Genomic DNA, 18422 nt, shown 5'->3' on the forward strand with positions numbered 1-18422 from the left:
TTATCGTAAAGTGGTCGCTAGGGCCGCCCCGACTGGCGTCTAGCAACCAGTGACGTTACGCGGAGTCCTGATGTCACTGCTGTGTGGAAGCAGAGCGGACAGTTGCATTGCAAATGCACTGCGAGCAGGCTACCTTGACAAGAAGTTCTCATTTAAAGACAGTGCTATTGCTAAACATGAGAGATTTGGTCCACTGATTCTGAAAGAAATGGAGTCACAAGAAATTCACCAGGAAATTCAGGAATTGGATTGTTATGATGATGTTCCAGAAGATGGTGACATGATTGTCATTGAATAAATGAGTAAATTCTTGATACTGTAGGATTCACAGTTTGTCTGGTTTGTGTTGACAACTACCATACTACCGTACCGTATACAGGTAATAAATTTCCTTTATTTTCATTTAACAATAAATGTGTACCGTATTCTTCTTCATGGAAAAATAAGACATCCCCTGAAAATAAGACCTAGCGCATCTTTGGGAGCAAAAATTAATATAAGACACTGTCTTATTTTTGGGGAAACAGGGTAGTATACCTCTCCACATATACAAAGTTTAACTCAAAGTGAACTAAACCTACTTATAAAATGTATAACTATAAAGCTCTTAGAAGCAAACACAGGAACAATATCACTTAAAGTTAGGCAAAGAGTTTTTAGATATAGCATCAAAAGGAAGAGACATAAAAGAAACATTTACAAATTGGACTTGAATTTAAAACATTTTCTCTAAGGAGACCACTGTTAAGAGAATAAAAAATAAAACCACTGACCAGGACAAAATATTTGCAAAACATATCCTATATAATAAAAGGCTAATATGCAAAATGTCCTCTTGACCAGGAGTTCGACCAGGGTGCCAGGCCGGGCTGCCAACTCCCCAGGGCCCCTCCCCCTGGACAGCCCCACCCTGATCGCCTCCTCACCCTGGTTGGGGGCAGGACTGGCCAGCCAACCTCCCACATCCCCTCCCCATGGCCAGCCTGGCAGGATCGGGCCCATTTGGGGTGGGCCACCGGACCCCACCCATGCATAAATTGGTGCACCAGGCTTCTAGTATTTGGTAAAGGACTTTTCTCCAGAATACAGAAAATGTTCTAGAAGCTAAAAAATAAGAACACAATCATGATAATAAAAAATGGGCTAAAGGCCGGGACCGGTTTGGCTCAATGGATAGAGCGTCGGCTTGGGGACTGAAGGGTCCCGGGTTCGATTCCGGTCAAGGGCATGTGCAGTGGTTGCGGGCATATCCCCAGTAGGGGGTGTGCAGGAGGCAGCTGATCGATGACTCTCATCGATGTTTCTAACTCTCTGTCTCTCTCCCTTCCTCTCTGTATAAAATCAATAAAATATATTAAAAAAAAAAGAAAAAAAGAAAAAAAGAAAATGTTCTTTAAAAAAAAAAAAAAAAAAAAATGGGCTAAAGGTTTGATAGACACTTCACCAAAAAAGTGTACATAAGCACAAGAGAAAATGCTAAACATCATTAGCTACGAGGAAAATTTACATTAAAACCACAAAGAGATTCCTTTGCACCCATACTGGAATGGGTAAAATATTTAAAAACTGTCATAATTCCAAGTGCTGACAAAGATGTAGAACAATTGCAATTCTCATATATTTCTGGTGGGCATGCAAAATACCATGGGTACTCTGAAAAAACAGTTGGCAATCTCATATATATGCTAGGCACCTGTTGCAGGAATATTCCTATAAGACTTCTGGGGGACTTCCCTTCCACCACCGCCACCTCTCCTGTTTATAACGCCACCTCTCCCGCCCCCCACCTCTCACCCCACTGTATCCGCGACCACCATAGCCACCGCCCCTGGGACATTCGCGCTGGCAGTGCTTTCCCTCTAGCAGCCACAGCCTCCTTGCTTTCCACTTTCCCTCCCTCTTCCTTCTATGCTGTCTTTAGTCTTTGCTCCTCCCTCCCTCTGTGTATGCAAATTAACCACCATCTTTGTTGGGTTAAGTTGCGTACTCGCTCTGATTAGGTGGTGGGCGTGGGTGGTGGGTATGGTTTGTGTGGCGGAATTATATTAATTTGCATATTACTCTAGTATTAGGCTAGATGGCTAATATGCAAAGTATGCTGTTGGAAGTTTGACTGGGAGACCAGGAGTTTGATCGCTGGCTATGATGTACTGACCACCAGGAAGCAGAGCAGAACGTGGTGGGCCGCTGAGGGAGTGAGGGAAAGAGGAGGTGGGGGGGGGGAGGAAACTTGTGGTGGCGGTGCACAGGTGATGAGGAAAGGGGGAGGCGGGGAGGCAAGGAGGTGGGGAACCTGATTGGCCCTGATAGCTGGCCAGGCCTAGGGACCCTACCTGTGCATGAATTTCATGCACCAGGCCTTTAGTTTTCTTATAAAATTAATAAACATAAACTTACCACATGACCCTGTAATCCCAATCCTGATTATTTTTCCCAAAGGTAAAGCCAGTGCTCACATACAAATTTGTTTGAATGTTTATAACCCCAAACTGAAAAACAAAATAAATGTTCTTCAATGGGCCAATGGTTAAACCAACTATACTACTTAACAATCAAATTGAATGATACTTGCAGCAACATAGATGAAGCTAAAATGCATTATGTTGTATGAAAACCCAGTCTCAAAAGTCTGCATGCTATATGATCCAATTTGTATGACGTTTTTTAGGAAGACAAAAATATAGGGAGAGAAAAGAGATTAGTGCCCAGGGTTAGGGAATAGGGAAGATTCTACATTCTATTTGAGATAGTGGTTACAAGATTCTATGCATGTGCAAAAGCTCATAAAACTGTACACAAAATTTAATTTCACTGTACTTAAATTTTAAACATTTTTGTAAGCAAAATAAAAAATCTTTTTCTCATGTTTCTCTCAAACTTCCGACAATCTCATTTCCTTCCCCCTACCACCAGAGGTCTCCTCTTTTCTGAGCTCCAGAATTATTAATAAATAACCAAGTGCCTTTCACTTTACCCACCTAAAAATATACTGTTTTGTTTCCTCTCCTTCATCTTCCACTCACATCTAATTAATCACAAATATATCTTCATTATATTTTCTAAATATCTCTGAAAGCTGTGTACATTTCTCTATCCTGATTACCATGACCCCAGATCATGTGTCAGCTGTATTAGTGCAATCTCACCTTACCTGGTTTCACTGCCTCCAGTCTTTCCCTTCTTCTGGTCCAGTCTCCATATAGCAACTTTAAAAAATGAAAAACTCAGATCTCTGTAATGGCTCTTTCATTGGCTTTAGCATAGCCTGAACTCCATGATTTATAATCTCTTTCATAATCCAGCCCCTGTTCATCTCTCCAGGTTTGTCTCATAATTTTCAACTTTGTAGCTTCCTATTCACTAGTTCTATCCCAACATTCTGTGATTGAACCACACTCTAGTTCTTTCCTTTCATCAAGCATGTCCCTGATGTTTCCAGTTATTGAGATGCTTCCTCAGCAACCTCCCACCTCCTCAATCCCATTCTCCATCAGCTGGCTATATCAGTGTCCAAGTTAAAGCTTTAACATCATTTACCTAGGGTATACCACTAATTGACCTCCATGGCTGAGTTACATTATTTTTTTTCCTAGTAATTTCTCAGGAATATTTGGTTTGAATATTTGGTCCACTCTCTTCTAGCTTGTAGAGTTTCTGCTAAGAAGTCAATGATAACCTTTTGAGTGCTACCATGGGTGCTACCATAATATTATGGGAGCACTTTTGTTTTGTGTTGTAATAGTCTACTTAATTTGTTTGTCTCCCACACTAGAGGGCAGTGACTATGTCTTTTTCACATTTTAATGCCATCACCTAAAACATGCTAAATATTCAATAAGTATTTGTTAAATGAATGAATGAGTGCCATAGAAAACAGTCTCTAACCGGGACCGGTTTGGCTCAATGGATAGAGAGAGCGTCGGCTTGGGGACTGAAGGGTCCCGGGTTCGATTCCGGTCAAGGGCATGTACCTTGGTTGCGGGCACATCCCCAGTAGGGGGTGTGCTCTAGGCAGCTGATCGATGACTCTCTCTCATCGATGTTTCTAACTCTCTATCTCTCTCCCTTCCTCTCTGTATAAAATCAATAAAATATTGGGTCGGCAACTAAGTAATTACGGGTTTCACACACATATGGCTTCAGTTGAATTTTTAGGTTTGCAGACGTAGTACAAATGTAAAACACATTTTGTATTTGATAGTTGGCTATTCAGCTGTTAATCAGTAAAAAAAGTTTTTTGATCTGTTTTGTAGTTTTTGTTTGGCGTTCGTTGAAAAATGGAAAATCAAAAGGAACATTTTCGTCATATTTTGCTTTTTTATTTCCGCAAGGGAAAAACGCATCGCAAGCTCATAAAAAGTTATGTGCTGTTTATGGTGACGAAGCCTTAAAAGAACGGCAGTGTCAAAATTGGTTTGCCAAATTTCGTTCTGGTGATTTTTCACTCAAAGATGAAAGACGCTCTGGTCGTCCAGTTGAAGTTGATGACGCCCTAATCAAAGCAATAATCAATTCGGACTGTCACAGTACAACACATGAGATTGCAGAGAAGCTTCATGTATCACATACATGCATTGAAAATCACTTAAAACAAATTGGCTATGTTCAAAAACTCGGTACATGGGTTCCTCACGAACTGAAAGAATCACAGTTAACGCAACGCATTAGCAGCTGCGATTTGCTAAAGAAACGTAATGAAAATGATCCATTTTTAAAACGACTGATAACTGGCGATGAAAAATGGGTTGTTTACAACAATATCAAGCGGAAAAGATCGTGGAGCAGGCCAGGTGAACCAACTCAAACAACATCAAAAGCTGAGATTCATCAAAAGAAGGTTTTGTTATCAGTTTGGTGGGATTACAAAGGAATTGTCTACTTTGAACTCTTACCACCCAACCGAACGATCAATTCTGATGTCTACATTGAACAACTAACAAAATTAAACAATGCAGTTGAAGAAAAGTGGCCCGAATTGACAAATAGAAAAGGTGTTGTATTCCATCATGACAATGCAAGGCCACACACATCTTTGGTCACTCGGCAAAAATTAATGGAGCTTGGTTGGGATGTTTTGCCACATCCACCATATAGTCCTGACCTTGCACCATCTGATTACTTTTTGTTTCGATCTTTACAAAACTCCTTGAATGGTAAAAATTTCAATAATGATGATGATGTCAAATCGTACCTGATTCAGTTTTTTGCTAATAAAAAACAGAAGTTTTTTGAACGTGGGATTATGATGCTGCCTGAAAGATGGCAAAAGGTCATTGATCAAAATGGGCAATACATTAAAGAATAAAGTTATTTAGTTCCATGAAAAAATTGTCTTTGATTTTCTTTAAAAAATCCGCAATTACTTAGCTGCCGACCCAATATATTTTTTTTAAAAAAGAAAAGAAAACAGTCTCTAACATTATAGGTCATTTTTTAAAAATATATATATTTTATTGATTTTGTACAGAGAGGAAGGTAGAGAGATAGAGAGTTAGAAACATCAATGAGAGAGAGTCCTCGATCAGCTGCCTCTTGCACACCCCCTACTGGGGATGTGCCCGAAACCAAGGTACATGCCCTTCACCGGAATCGAACCTGGGACCCTTCAGTCCCCAAGCCGACGCTCTATCCATTGAGCCAAACCGGTCTTGGCTCATTTTGTTTTTTATTCCTTTTCTGTATTTGTTATTATTCTATGATAAACATGAGTTGCTTTTATAATCAAAACATGTTATTGATAGAATCTATTTTCTATTAAATTTATTGGGATGACATTGGTTAATAAGATCACATAGGATTCAGGTGTATATTTCTGTGATACATGATCTGTATATTGCATTGTGTGCCCATCATCCAAAGTTAGATCATCTTCTAGCATCATATATTTGGCCCTCTTTATCCTTAACTACACCCACACACCTCTTCCCTCTGGTAACCACCATACTGTTGGCTGTGTCTCTGAGTTTCAGTTTTATATTCCACATATGAGTGAAATCATATGGTTCTTAGCGTTTTCTAATTGACTTATTTTGCTTACCATGATATTCTCAAGGTCCATCCATGTTATAGCTAATGGCATATTTCATCTTTTCTTATGGCTGAGTAGTATTCAATTGCAGACATTTACCACATCTTCTTTATCCAATCATCTATTGATGTACACTTCAGTTGTTTCCATGTTTTCCTTTGTGTTTTTGTCGGTTTTGTTTGGTGGTTCCATACTATTTTCCTCTGTTTGCTTTTTATTTAAGTTATGTGCATCAGGGTTTTATTTTTTGTTTTGTTTTATTTTTGTTGTGTGTGTGTGTGTGTGTGTGTGTGTGTGTGTGTGTGTGTGGTTAACATCATGTTTATGAAAAAGAAAGTTTCATATATATAGTATTCCTTTTTCTTTTGAATGCATATTATCTCCATCTCCTTTGTAAATTAAGAACTTTATCCCCTTCCCTTTTTGTTTTTGTTGTCATAAATTATCCCTATTGACACTGAGAGTTTGTGGCTGATCTTACTTGTAGTTGTTTTTTTTTGTTTGTTTGTTTGTTTTGTTTTGTTTTTTTAACATTTTGTTCTGTGTTTTAGGTAGAATAACCCCTTAATAATTTTCTGCAGTAGACGTCTTCTGGTGGTAAATTGCCTCAGCTTCTGTATGTCTGCAAAAGTCTATATTTCTCTTTAATATCTAAAGGATTACTTTCGTGCCGAAACCGGTTTGGCTCAGTCGATAGAGCGTCGGCCTCTGGACCGAAAGGTCCCGGGTTCGATTCCGGTCAAGGGCATGTACCTTGGTTGCGGGCACATCCCCAGTAGGGGGTGTGCAAGAGGCAGCTGATCGATGATTCTCTCTCATCGATGTTTCTAGCTTTCTATCCCTCTCTCATCCTCTCTGTAAAAACTCAATAAAATATATTAAAAAAATAAATAAATAAAGGATAACTTTCCTGAATATATTATTTTTGGCTAGTAATTTTACTCTTTCCATACTTTGAATGTTTGGTTCCACTCTCTTCTAGCTTGTAGAGTTTCTTCAGAGAAGTCAATAATAACCTAGTGGTCTTTCCTTTATAGGTTACTTTTTTCTTTTCTCTGGCTGTCTAGAGAATTCTTTGACATTAATTTTTGACAATTTTAATATAGTGTGCCATGGAGAAGACCTTTTTGGATTGAGATAATTAGGTGTTCTGTTTGTTTCTTGGATCCAAGGATCTAGTTCTTTCCATAGGTTTGGGAAGTTCTCATCAACTATTTGTTTAAATTGGCTCTCTAATCCTTTCTCCCTCTCTTCTTTTTTTGGTATGCCTATTAAACTTATATTGCTCTTTCTAAGGGAGTCAATAGTTCTCTCCTTTTTATGCTTGTTGACTCCCTTTTTTTCCCTCTGCATCATTTCTAGAGTTCTATCTTTGATATCACAAATTATATTCTCCTTCTGATCACCTCTATTTCCTGTGCTAGCTAGTTCATTTTTTATCTCTTTTAATGAATTCTTCTTCTCCAGAATTTCTATTTGGTTCTTTTTTTTTTTAAGTTTCAATATTATTCGTAAACTACTCCTTTTTTTGTTGTTGATTTAGTTTCTGAGATTATTTTACTGCCTATCTGTGTTTTCTTATTGAGTTTCTTTTTCAGAATTGCAATCTTGAATTCTCTCTCATTTAAATCAAATATTTCTATGTCTTAAGGTTTATTTTCTAGATATTTTTCATTTTCATTCTGAACTTCCTTGTTACATTGGTTATTTGTGGTATTTTATGGATTCTTTCTCTGTCTAGGCATGTATGAGTGGCACCTCTCTAGTAGATTGATAAGGAGTCCTTCTATTGTTTTTGAGTAGATGTACTGAATCACATTTTAGATTTCTTGGATTTCTCTGGCTTTATAGATCTCCACAGGATTGCGTAAAATGGCCTGAATTCACTGGGAAGGTGACACCTCCCTGTGATTCGGTAGCCCTGGTCCCAGGGGAGCAATCATGCAGGGGATTTCAGTGGGTGATGGGGCTTCAATTCTGTGAAATCCCAGTGCTCTTCTCTACAAACAGATGCTACCAACAGAGCAGCTATGATGAGATGTGCTGAGCTGGAGGAGCCCTGATGCCTACTTCATTGCTTTGCCCTCCAAGCAATGGCAATCAGTGGACGTCTACAGCATCCTACCTGTACCTCCACCTGCCACTGGTATTAGTTGCAGAGTCCACTTTCCATTCAAGAAAAAAAAAGTGTTTCTGTAGTAACAGTGACACCAAACCTAGGTTTGGCTGCTTGCCACCCAAAGCCAGTTATCAATAAGCAAAGGCTGGTACAAGGAAACTCAGTTAATTCAAGAGCCAGAAGCCAGAGAAGATGGCAGATTAATGTCACAATGGCCATCTTAACATCTCAGTGCAGACTGTGGTTTTTATGAGGTGGTACAAGGAAGGCAGAACAAAAGAAAATGATGGGAGGGAGGGGGTTATCCAATCTCCATTCAGGGTGATGTGTGCAAGTCAGCATTGTATAACCTGATAACCACAGGTCAATTGTTGGTATGGTGTTTGCCATTTTGTTTTTATGGTGGAAGGTGAGAAAATCTCTTGAAGCCAAGATTTCTGGAGGCTGGAGTCTGCTTTCTTTGAGGTTAGCTCCTGGAATCCTTTATGCAAACAGATAGTTCATCTGTAGCTTACATGTGAATTTATAAGTCATCAATTAAAAAAACAATGTTAAGAGGAGAAACCAAGATGGTGGCATAGGTAAACGCCTAACTGCAGCCTCACACAACAATTTAAAATAAATAAATAAATAAATAAATAAACAAACAAACAAACTAAAATACAAAATGGACATTATCCAGAACTACCGGAAAGTTGACTGACTGGAAATTCTACAAGAAGGAAAGAGAAAATCAGAAGGAAAATCAGAGGAGCTGTAAAAGCCTAAGGTAGGGAGATGTGGTGCATGCGTGGGGAGAGGACTGAGCTGGAGAGGAGGGGGCGGCTGAGTGCCTGGCTGGCATTCCCTAGCGGGAAGGAGATAAAAACTCCAGACTGTGCTGAACCCCAGTTCCGACAGTATTGAATCCCAGTTCTGGGCGAGACCCTGGGGACCCAGGCTCATTCGGAGGGGGTCTGGGCTGTAAGGTGGAAACTCAAGGGAGCAGCAAAAGGCAATTCCAGAGGCACGCACATTGCGCACAGAGGACAGACTGTTGACTGTGCTGCTATATTGCCCTAGCGGGAAGGAGACAAAAGCTCCGGACTGTGCTGAGCCCCAGTTCTGACTGCACTGAACCCCAGTTCTAGACCATACCTGAGGACCCAGGCTCATATGGAGAGAACCTGGGCTGTAAGGCGGAAACTCAGGGGAGCAGTGAAAGGCAGAGCCCTGGAGTCTCGCACGTTGGGCACAGAGGATGGACTGTTGACTGTGCCACTGGATTGCCCTATCAGGAAGGAAACAAAAGCTCCGGACTGCACTGAACCCCACTTCCAACTGAACTGAACCCCAGTTCTGGGCTCATTGGAGGAGAGACGAGTCTGTCTGGTAGTGGGTGAAACTTGAGGGCACCTTTCTCTCAGAGGTGCTTGCAGCGAGTACCAAAGGACAGTGAGAAACACAGACTCAGGAACCTTATAGGGCGGGGCTGACAGGAAGCCAAGCCTGTAGGCTCCACCCTGAAACTCTACCCCATCCAAGCTGAATACAGAGGCTTTTGTAATTTTCGAAGTCTAGTTGAATAAGGCTATCTCCCAGCATAAACACAGCTGATCCTCACAACCAATTGGCCTGGAGGTCAGTTCCTCCCAATGATATCAACAACAACCAAGACTTAACTACAATAAGGCTGTACACACACTCCACAAAGGGGTGCACCAAGAGTGTCCACCTCAGATAATTGGGAGGCTGACCCACTGAACCATATTGGACACCTTAGCACACAAAGCCACCCTACCAACTCAGGGAAGCAGCAAAAATGCCGAGACAAGGAAACAGATCACAAACGAAAGAAATGGAGTACAACAAGTGACTGGATATAGAGTTTCAAACCATGGTTATAAGGTTTTTCAAGAATTTCCTAGAAAAGGCCGATAAAATAAATGAGACCTATGAGGATATGAAAAGGGATCAACTAGAAATAAAAAGGGATCAACTAGAAATAAAGAATACATTGTCTGAAATAAAAAAATATTATATAGAGTTCTAAAAACAGAATGGAAGATCACAAGAATCAAGTCAAAGATTTGGAACATAAAGAGCCAGAAGACTCTCCTCCACAGAAGCAAGAAGACAAGAGAATCCAGAAAGTTGAAGATAATGTAAGAAACCTCTGGGACAACTTCAAGCACACCAATATCAGAATTATGGGGGACCCAGAAGAAGAGAAAGAGCAAGATACTGAAAACATATTGGAAGAAATAGTGACAGAAAACTTCCCCCACCTGGGGAAAGAAATAGACTTACAAGTCCAGGAAGCACACAGAACCCCAAACAAAAGGAATCCAAAGAGGACCACACCAACACACATCATAATTAAAATGCCAAGAGCAAAAGACAAAGAGAGAATATTAAAAGCAGCAAGAGAAAAGCAGGTAGTTACCCATACGATTGTTAGCTGATTTCTCAACAGAAACCATGCAGGCCAGATGAGAATGGCAAGAAATATTCAAGGTGATGAATAGCAAGAACCTACAGCCCAAAATACTCTTCCCAGCAAAGCTATCACTCAGAATCGAAGGCCAGATAAAGAGCTTCACAAATAAAAAAAAAGCTAAAGAAATTCATCACCGCCAAACCAGAATTATATGAATTGCTGAAAGGGGTAATTTAGGAAGAGGAAGAAGATAAAGATAAAAATTGTGAACAACAAATACTTAACTATCAACAAGTGAATCTAAAGACCAAGGGAATTAAAAAATCTGATGCACAATATTAACTGGTGAATATAATAGAATCAGAGTTATGGAAGGGGAGTGGACTGACAATTCTTGGGGAAAAGGGAAGTGGGGGGTGCAGGAAAAGATTGAACAAAAACTGTGCACCTATGGATGAGGACAATGGGGGATGGGGAAAGGACAGAGGGTGGGGTGGGAACCTGGTGGAGGGGAAAATCATGAGGAACATTTGTAATAATATGAACAATAAAGATTTATTTAAAATTAAAAAAAGAAAAGAAAAACAATGTTAAGAGAATAGTGGAGTGGGTTATACTATTTCTTGGGTTTGAAAAATATGTTCTCTTTAACAAAAAAACAAAAAACAAAAACAAAACAAACAAAAAAACCAAACAAAAGAAAACCAAACAAACAACACAAAAAAAGGTGAAAGGAGGAGAGTTCTTGGATGTCTGGGTGAAACAGTCAGGTTTTGTGGCTTTGTTTCTCCATTTGGAATGCAAATTGCTAGACAACTGTGGCCTCAACTCTGTGCTTCATCTGTGCCCAGGTCCCTGGGCTCAGCCACAGTTCACTGCTCACTTCTGCAGGAATGCCCACTGAATTTTATTGCTCCTCAAGGTGAAGGGAGTACCAGGGGCAACCTGATTCCTCCCCTCTCTGGACTGAGTCACACAGATTGCTCCTTGCTGCAAGGCTGTATCTATTGCTCATATCAGCTCTTTACCCTTCTCACCTCCCCAGATCTCTCCCATTTGTCCACCATAAGTTTCAATGCACCAATCTGTTAGACCCACACCAAGACACATCATAATTACAATGCCAAATGATAACAACAAAGACAGATTGCAAGAGAGAGAAAGAGTTACCTACAAAGGACCTCCATCAGATTATCAAGTGATTTCTTAGCAGAAACACATCAAGGTAGAAGGGAATGGAAGGAGGTATGCAAAGAGATGCAAATCAAATGCCTGAATCCAAGAATAATCTATCTAGCAAGACTGGTGAGAGCAGGAAGCTAGGGTTTTCCCCGGCAATGGAGGAAGCCAAGCTTTCTACACACTCTGGCAGGCCCAAGCCTCCACTTAAGGCTACAAAGTTTCAATTGTAGAAAATAAATAAATCCCAGATACCAGGGCCTCCACTTAGGTTGCCGGGTGTTATGGCCAGCCTGCAAACCACCATAGGACCCTCGCCAGACAGCCCCATCCCCCAAGAGAACCCCCATCCTGATCTGGGACACCCTTCAGGGCAAACCAGCTGGCCCTACATGTGCACCAGGCCTCTATCCTATCTAATGAAAGAGAAATATGCAAATTGACCATCACTCTAACACAGAAGGTGGCTGCCACCATGTGGTCAAAGATTCTGCCTCCATGTGGACACAAGATGGCCTCCACAAGATGGCCAGCAGGGGAGGGAATTTGGGAGGAACCAGGCCTGCAAGGGAGGGGAGTTGGGAGTGATAAAGCCTGTAGGGGAGGGCAGATAGGGTGACCAGGCTGGCAGAGGAGGGAAGTTGGGGGCAACCGGGGCTGCAGGGAAGGGCAGTTAGGAGGGACTAGGGCCTGCAGGGGAGAGCAGTTGGGGGGGACCAGGCCTGCAGGGGAGGGAAGTTAAGGATGAGCAGGCCTGCAGGGGAGTTGTTAGGGGTGACCAGGCCAGCAGAGGAAGGAAGTTGGGGGTGACTGGGCCTACAGGGAAAGGCAGTTAGGGGAGGCCCAGGCCTGCAGGGGAGAACAGATGGGGGGAACCAGGCCTGCAGGGGAGAGCAGTTAGGGCCAAACAGGCTGGCAGGAGAGCAGTTAGGCATCAATCAGTCTGGCAGGGGAGTGGTTAGGGGGTGATCAGGCTGGCAGGCAGAAGTGGTTAGGGGCAATCAGGAAGGCAGGCAGGCAAGTAGTTGGGAGCCAGCAGTTCTGGATTGTAAGAGGGAAGGATGTCTGACAGCTGTCGGACATTCCTCAGGGTGTCCGAGATTGGAGAGGGTGCGGGATGGGCTGAGGGACATGCCTCCTGTGCATGAGTTTCATGCACCAGGCCTCTAGTAATAATAATAATGATAGTAATAATAATAATAATAATAATAATAATAATAAGAAGAAGAAGAAGAAGAAGAAGAAGAAGAAGAAGAAGAAGGAGGAGGAGGAGGAGGAGAAAAAGGAGAAAAAGAAAAAAAAAGAATATCATTGGGCATAAATCTCTTTCCTTCTTTATAATCATTTTCTTAGGATAAAATCTTAAAAGAAAAATTACTGGCATAAATTTTTAAAAGGGTCAATATACTGTATATGCCAAATTGTTTTCCAAAAAGCTGATACTAATAAAAGCTACCTGAGTGCCAATTATATGCCAAATATTATTTTAAATTTTATTATGCCTATTTTACAAATGAAGAAACTAAAGTTCATTGATATTATTTAAACAGAGTCACAGAAATAACAAGTAGCCAAGCTGGAACTCAAATTCAGAATTGCCCAATTACAAAGCACATGTTATTTCCATATGGATTTCAAAAAAATGTTTTGAATTATGAAATTATTAAGTATTCATTGGAGAAAATGTGAAAAATACAAGTAGAAAGTAGAGAAAATAAATTACTCATGAATTCACCACTTGCATCAATTTAGTGTACTTCCTTAAGCTTTTGTTCCAGATACAATTTCTGGGGTAAAATATTACAATATTGCATATATAATTTTGCATTCTGTGTTTATTGCTTAATACTTTTAATGCTGACCCATATTCTTTATAAACATAATTTTAAAAGTTGCACATTATTGTCAGTAGATGTTACCATGTACATATTTTTGTTCTTCTCACATGTAGATTTCTTCTTTTTATTCCCAGGACCCACTATCTCCCATGAAGCTTACAGAGTTCAATATTGGGAACAATTCGAATCTTCAAAATAAGTCACCAGGGCAGATTGAAAGCTTCACAATATAAAAGCATTTTATCAAATACTTGCTGTGCAGATAAGTATTTCAGGACTTTACAAGCAATTTAATTTACTGACTGACTTCATCAATCCCATAGCAGTTAATTAAATACGGTTTTTCTATATTTTTTCCTTTCTCCTCCCCTAATCTGTGAAAGCCTAAATGCATATATATCTTTCCAAAGACTCTTTTCCTTCTTCTTGTAAGGTAAAGTGGAATTAAAAAGACTTTCATGGATTCTTTAACTTCCCTGGAAAGTCCATTAATCATTTTTAAAAGGTCTTTGTGGTATTGAGGGTAATCAGACTTCAGACTACATGTGCTATTTGTGTGCGTGTGCATTTGCAAGCATGCATACGTGCAGTACATTTATACTCAATTCTGCCGTGATGTTATGAAAATCAAGTTTTTAAAAATCTGAGGTTTTTATTCAATCATTTTCCCCCCTAGATTACAATTTAAATATAGCTGAGCTGTGAATACCACCCCTATATCAGGTATCTAAAATTCAAGATTCAACAGACTATGCAATCAAATTGAGAACTGAACAGCAATGTAAATGTAAAACCTGATCTCCGTCATAAATGTGTGGTGTTCCTGAAAGTAAGTTCAGATCAGATTTCCACTCTACTAAATATAATAGTGTTTTACAGACTTTCAATGCCAACTTGGGGTAATATTATCTAATTACTTTTATTTTCTATCTAGCTTTATTTTAACCTTTATGAGTTATTGTCATGATAAAAAAAAAAAAACCTATAAGCATAAGTTATGGACCATAGATTTTGTTAAGGGGATTAATAATGATTTTTATGTTTAATTTCAATAATATTCATCAGAATAAACTTTCATAGTTGAAATTGGCATAAGGATTAGCACTAAAGACCTGTTTTCACAGCAAGGTTAGTATACAAATAGTGATTATCTAATGTTAAGATAACATTCCCCTTTTCTATTTTTTTCCCCTTTTTGTTTCAATGGTAATTCTGCCATTAATATAGTCTACATCTATTTCCCAATTTATTTATAATCATTCTTTCTTTTAGTGCTAGTGCCTGAATCAATGAGTATGGACACTAATGCTGCTTATTTATAGTACTAACTAGAGGCCCAGTGCAAGAATTCTTGCATGGGTGGGGTCCTTCAGGGTAGCCTGTGGGGCTCAGGCCAAAACCCACAGTCCAATGCCTCCTGTAGCTCCTACCTGCCAGGCTCCTGCTCATCCCAGCTCCACTGTGCCTGCCACAAGCTCGCACCCAAACAGTCCCAATTGGGAGAAGCTCACACCGCCCTGCATCTGGTGCCCTCCTGAAGGAAGTGGCCTGAAGGGTTGGGATGAAACCAGCTTTCCGACACCCCCTGAGGGGACCTGGATTGGAGATGGCACAGGCCAGGCCAAGGGACCCCACCAATACACAATCAGGACTGAGAGAGGGCTCCAGGATGTGTCCAGTCCCATCTTGCCCATCCTGATCTGCTGGACCCCAGCAGCAAGCTAACCTACCAGTTGGAGTGTCTGACCCCTGGTGGACAGTGTACATTACATGTGTCAAACACAAGGCCCGCGGGCCAAATCCAGCCCGCCAGGTCTTGAAATGTGGCCCGCACCACGCTGTCATCACTGCACTCCGCTGTCAGTTTATGACATTGTCAGTTTATGACTGTTCAGTGAACCATTCGGCCCGCGATTTAGGCTGGATTTTAGATTTTGGCCCCTTCTCTGATTGAGTTCGACACCCCTAGTGTACATCATAGCACTGGTCGACCAGTCAACTGTCTACACCCCCCCCCCCCCCGTGGTCAGTGTATGTCATAGCTAGTGGTTGAGCTGCCTTAGCATATCATAAGCATATTAAACTTTGATTGGTTGAACAGTTGACTGGTCACTGGGCACTTAGCATATTAGGCTTTCATTATATAGGATATCTAAGAGTACTGATGACTTTTTATTTCTCAAGCTGTGCTCTAGTGTCCAGCTGTTCACAATAGAAGTCCCAATTCTTACAGAGATCAGTGAGTGTTATGGATATCTTATGATACCAAGGAGTTGAGTTCCTAGAGGAATGTTAGGTTTACTAAATTATTTTCCCTGAAACCTTATTGAGTAGAAAGAGTTGCCTGCCACAAACAATTCAGTGTTCAGGTTCCAATGGAGTTGAAAAATGATCAATCCATCTACTTATAGAACAAAATTCCTGATTATTTTGATCCTTTAGGTAATTTTGGTCAGGATAATACTTTTATAATAAATTAAATGGATTGTGGCAAGCATATCATTAGACATGACTAAATTTATTAGGGATTGCTTTTCAACTGTTGGAAGCTTCCCATTGTCTTCACTATCAGAGAAGTAAAAAAGGATCCTGGAATGCTGGTGAACCTTGAGTCCTGGCAAGGGCCAGAGCTACACACCGATTGCTTATTCGAGACAATGGTAGCTCAAACAATTTCCTAACAAAATAATCTCAGAGTAAATCTTTACCAATATTTACTGACCTTTAAGATAGTCCGTCTGTTACCAGAATTGCCTGCCTAACTAAGGGCTTAATGTGTATCCAAAATTGAATAAAAGGTTAGCAAGGCCCGTGCACCAATGGAAGTCCTTCCCCTTGTGTTGGACTTTCTGCCTGGCCCCCAATGTTTCCAAATTATTATTTCTTGTCTCGTCTCTGTCATTTGCACGTGGCCCTTCTCCAGATCCCAAACCCTAAACCACGCAGGATGTAGTTTGCATATCTGGTGCCTCAACGAGGGACATCTGGAGGAGAAAATATTGCCTGGAGTAGAAAAACGAAGTTTCACCAGCAAGGTGGGGAAAATTCACTGGATAGGTGGGGAAATTTACCACATACAAAGCTCACAGCCAGCTACAGAAGTTGTGGTCTGTGAATAAGGTGAGAAGGTCTTTTTTTAGCCAGGCTCGTGGGGCAGAATTTAAAAAGTAAAAAAACTTTATTGTAGACTTTTGGTTTGCATGCTTAAAGATAAAGCAATTAAAGTATCAGAAGGTATTCTCTTACAGTTTTTGCATGTTATTATAGAACATAACCCTTAGTTTCCTGAAGAAGGTACATTAGATCTTTAATGTTGGGAAAGAGTGGATCAAAAGTTGATAAAAGCTCAGCAGCAGGGGAAAAACTTACCTCCAAATTGTTTCTTCTTGTGGAACATAGTATTTCATTTGCTAGAGCTTTTTAGAGAGGCTAAGGAGGATAAAGCCTCTCCCCTTGCTCCCTCCACTCCTAAAGAGGAGCAAAAAGAAAAATTGGAGGAAGGCCATTCATGGGCTCCTCCACTTCCATGTCCTAATCCTGAAACATTTAATTCACTGTTAATAGAATCACCTATGCAAAGAACTATCCAAGAAGGATAAAAGGACATGGAAAGATTTGTTTTTCCTATTATACACAAAGCTGACCCACAGCTCCAGATCATATAATAAGACAGCATGAAAAAATTTGACTTTAAAATGATGAAGATCTTGCATGAGAGTGTGGTTCAGAATGGTCCAGTAGCTCCTTTTTACAGAAGAAATTGTGAATAACATTTCTGAAACATTCTTTGCTCGTTATGATGGATATTCTCTGGCTGGCACAACTTTGGCTGGAGGACATTATTAACTATGAAAGGGAGAATTATGGACAAATGTCAGGAGCAAGCGCACACAAGCCATGGGCTGAATGCTCAAATAACTTATGAAATGCTGTCAGGATGGGGACAGTATAATGAAATGCAAAATCATCTAAATTATGTACACTATGCATATGAGCAAATTAGACTTTGTGGAAGAACAGGACATTTTTTAAATTAAATTATTATCTGTGTACATATTTTAACATTGCCCCACCTCCCATACATACCCTACCTCCCAAGACTTTTGTGTCCATTGGTTGTACTTATATGCATGTATAAAAGTCCTTCGGTTGATCTCTTATCTCCCCCAGATCTCCCTAAGCTCCCCGCAGTATTTTGACAGTCTGCTTGTTGCTTTACTGTCTCTATATCTATCTTTTGGTTCATCAGTATATAATGTCTATTATCCATAAATGAGTGAGGTCATGTGGTATTTCTCTTTCATTGACTGGCTTATTTCACTCAGCATGATGTTCTCCAATTCCATCCAGGTTGCTGCAAATGATGAGAATTCCTTCTTTTTTATGGCAGCATAGTATTCCACTGTGTAGATGTACCATGGTTTTTGGATCCAATCATCTGCTGAAGTGTACCTAGGCTGTTTCCAAATTCTAGCTATTGTAGATTGTGCTGCTATGAGCATAGGGGTGCATATATCCTTTCTGATTGGTGTTTCTAGTTTCTTGGGATATATTCCTAGGAGTGGGATTACTGGGTCAAATGTGAGTTCTATTTTCAGTTTTCTGAGGAAACTCCACACTGTTCTCCACAGTGGTTGCACCAGTCTGCATTCCCACCAGCAGTGCACAAGGGTTCCTTTTTCTCCGCAACCTCGCCAACACTTGTCATTTGTTGATTTGTTGATGTTGGCAATTCTGACAGGTGTGAGATGGTACCACATTATTTTTTTGATTAGCATCTCTCGGCTAATTAGTGACTTTGAGCATGTTTTCATGTGCCTCTTGGCCTTCCTTCTGACT

General features: G+C 40.4%; 1 protein-coding gene across 3 annotated transcripts in view; it reads left to right on the plus strand.

Annotated features, from left to right (window-relative positions):
• The window catches only part of ZDHHC15 (zDHHC palmitoyltransferase 15), a gene marked incomplete at its 5' end in the record, with an annotated part of 235674 nt that extends 221123 nt beyond the window's left edge, over window positions 1-14551 (plus strand). For 2 of the 3 annotated variants that reach the window (XM_084869722.1, XM_084869723.1), the window contains one exon: window positions 13718-14052. Of the gene's footprint in view, window positions 1-13717 lie in introns of all 3 variants that reach the window. The other variant, XR_014793696.1, reaches the window with a different exon arrangement.
• Window positions 14552-18422: the final 3871 nt, after the last annotated feature.

This window comes from Pipistrellus hanaki, assembly GCF_964339955.1.
Source record: "Pipistrellus hanaki genome assembly, chromosome: X".
Classification (NCBI taxonomy): domain Eukaryota; kingdom Metazoa; phylum Chordata; class Mammalia; order Chiroptera; family Vespertilionidae; genus Pipistrellus; species Pipistrellus hanaki.